The sequence below is a fragment of the Priapulus caudatus genome, unplaced genomic scaffold (assembly GCF_000485595.1).
Source record: "Priapulus caudatus unplaced genomic scaffold, Priapulus_caudatus-5.0.1 Scaffold1756, whole genome shotgun sequence".
Classification (NCBI taxonomy): Eukaryota; Metazoa; Priapulida; class Priapulimorpha; order Priapulimorphida; family Priapulidae; genus Priapulus; species Priapulus caudatus.
The window spans coordinates 17,625-20,750 of record NW_014578817.1 but is presented as its reverse complement, the minus strand read 5'-3'; the positions used below and the strand labels follow the sequence as shown (position 1 = coordinate 20,750).

General features: G+C 42.3%; 2 long non-coding RNA genes across 2 annotated transcripts in view; one reads left to right on the top strand and one right to left on the bottom strand.

Annotated features, from left to right (window-relative positions):
* LOC106817528 overlaps positions 1 to 3,126 on the bottom strand; it is a 9,066-nt gene that overhangs the window by 4,442 nt on the left and 1,498 nt on the right. The window contains exon 3 of the long non-coding RNA XR_001395071.1: positions 3,062 to 3,124. This is a non-coding gene — a long non-coding RNA (uncharacterized LOC106817528). The remainder of the gene's footprint in view (positions 1 to 3,061; positions 3,125 to 3,126) is intronic.
* Positions 54 to 773, top strand: LOC106817527. Its single transcript, XR_001395070.1, has 2 exons — positions 54 to 276; positions 308 to 773. It is a non-coding gene; the product is annotated as an uncharacterized LOC106817527 (long non-coding RNA).

Genomic DNA, 3,126 nt, shown 5'->3' with positions numbered 1-3,126 from the left:
GACTGACTATTGATATGGATTTATATATGATTGACTGACTATTGATATGGATTTATATATGATTGACTGACTATTGATATGGATTTATATATGATTGACTGACTATTGATATGAACTAATATACGACTGACTGACTATTTATATGGATTTATATATGATTGACTGACTATTGATATGGATTTATATACGATTGACTGACTAATATATGAACGACTACAAAGATTCGACATCACGACAACCTAGTATGTAAACTAAGGCTATGAAATAAGAGTGAGGGTATGAGATAAGAGTGAGGGTATGAGATAAGAGTGAGGGTATGAGATAATAAAGTATAAGAGTGAAGGGATAGTAGATGAGACTGAATTACTAGATGAGACTGAGAGGTAGTAGACGAGAAAAGAGAGAAACTGAGAGGTACTAGAGGAAACTAAGGGGTAGCAGGGCCGTAGCCTCTGGGGGAATGGATGGGGGCAGCTGACCCCTAGCTTTTGGAGCAAAACAAAATGATTGACTTTATGCCAATGTTGTGCCCTAGTTTGTACCTAATTGTACACAGCTCATTCCCAAGTGAAATATTCTACAATAATTTAGAGTGTATCTGTGGCATGATCGCGTTGATGCAGTACATAGACCATGCGCGGATTCAAAGGGGGATGCAGCCGGTCTAATTAAATAAATGTATATATATATATATTCGTATGTTCTGGTGTGTTTTCCTTCCCAACAAGCGTAATTCTTTTAGGACAAATTGCATCTACGATGAGGTTTAATTTAAAAAAAACATTTTCACGACCCCTGACCCCCTACCACGGGTTTCACAACGTCAATCCGCCCCTGCAGACCCAGCAGCTGGCTCCAAAAGCCCACCTGATGAAAAAGACCCACCCCTCCTGGAATGATTCGCTACGGACCTGTGATCATTACACACCGCGTCATGAAATTTTGCGCCCCTTCCCCGAAGAATTTGCTCAGTTTACGGTCCTGCTACTGCAACTAATAGGTAATAGATTGTACTGCATGAGTGGTAGTAGAAGAAACTGAGAGGTAGTAGAAGAAACTGATAGGTAGTAGAAGAAACTGATGGGTAGGAGATGAGACTGAGGGGGTAGCATATGAAACAGAGCATACTATAGTAAGCTCCAGTTAGTACAGTTACTTAAGCTAGTTTCTTATATCGCGTATAACATAATGGACAAGTCGTTGCTGTTGTCGGTGAAGGTCCGCATGGGGGCGCCACGATCGCAGAGAAGACTAGCACGTTGTAGAAGGTTCGTCTCTCAGCCGCGGGTTCCTAGGAGGAAGATTAGAAACGTGTTAGGATCAATATATTCTACTATAAACCGAACAATATACAACACAATCAAATGTTAAAATAAACTTGTTGGTATATGTACGGGATATCGTAATGAATCTTTCTCTAGAAAGAGCTCTGCGTTACATTATTGCCATGATTTTACACTAAGTCAATGCTTCGAATAAAGAATGTCGGTGGGTTGGGAGCAGGATGGGATATTGGTTAAAGTAGAAAGGCGTAGGAGATGCATGGGGTCTAATAATATAGCACGGAGGTGATAAATTATTTATTTTCGAGAAATTTTTGTTGGAAGAACAATGATTTAGCCAAAGTTGAAATTGCTATGGCGTTCTCTCGTGAATTCTGACCATTAAATCGGAGCAAAGCGACCTCACTGAGTGTTTTCTTACCAGGTCCTCCCGTGACCTGCACATGTGTGTGGGTGGGTGGGGGTGGGGGGTGATCAAGAGGAAAAAAGAGTTAACATTACCTTCTACACTAACATGTAAGTGAACAACCAGGGGGCGTAGCTTGATAAAATTATTGAAGGGAAGCAAAATTTCATGAACTTATTGAGCAATGAATCACAAGGTAATATATTTAACGGCTTCAAGAAAATAAACCACATGTAGGCATCATGCATGGATTACGGTTAGGGTTTATTTTCTATTATTCATCGACATTTATATTTACATTGACATTAATTTACTTACATCAACTTTTAAAATTTTCCTATTTGCATTTAATAGTTGTATATATTTTTTATCATCCAAAATTCAGGGGGCACCGGCCACCTTCTCCTACCTCCCCCACCCCTCGAGGCCATTGCCATGACAAGAATGATAAGGACTATATTCTCTACCGGGGAAGCCCGCACCTCAAATACAGCAGCTTCCCCTGTCTGTAAATCTCATACAAGAGACAAATATGAACAGTACGCCTAGCTAACCGCTGAACAATATCAAAACTATATTTATTTTTCCGGTTTATAACTGCGTTCGTGCGTACGTAAGCACGGGTGTGTTTAGGTGCGTGCGCGGGCGCGTACGTACATGTGTCTGTGTGTGTACGTGTGCTTGCGTGTGCGTTCGTACATGTGTACGCCTGTGCGTGTGCGCGCGTTTATGTGTGCGCGTGCGTTTGCATGTGTGTTCGTGCATGTGTGGCTGCGTGGCATGTGTGCATGTTTGTGTGTACATGCATGAGAGTGAGTGCGTGCGCGCGTGTGTATGTATGTATGAGAATGTGTGTGAGTGTGAGTGTTTGTGTAACTCCGTGTGTCTGTGCGCGCATGTGTGTGTGTGCGTGTGTGTTTGTGTGCGCGCGTGCGTGTGTGTGTGCGTGCGTGCGCGCGTGTGTATGTATGTATGTGAATGTCCGGGAGAATGTGTGTGAGTGTGAGTGTTTGTGTGACTCCGTGTGTCCGCGCGCGCACGTGTGTGTGCGTGCGTGCGTGCGTGCGTGCGTGTGCGTGTGTATGTATGCGTGATTTTCTCGCGTGACCCACTTATGTTGTAGTTTACGCAGTAGGACCGCTACTTTTCCAGCAGCCATTGTCAAACCAGAAATATATTAAAAATCATTTCATCTTCACATTACAGTCTAGTTCGTATTTAGTTTACGTAGAGTAGATTACACGTGCCCAGACACGTTTCCAAAGAACACGTTTCCAAAGAATGAATAGAGAATTTCTTCTTTTCCAGCTACCTGCTGCTATAATGCTTTACAGTTATTACTTAAGTAAATTTATGTAACATATATTCTTACTTTCAAGTCGCCTTCTCATGCGATAATCCAGCATGTACTAACCACCGCGTCGACGAATCCAGCCT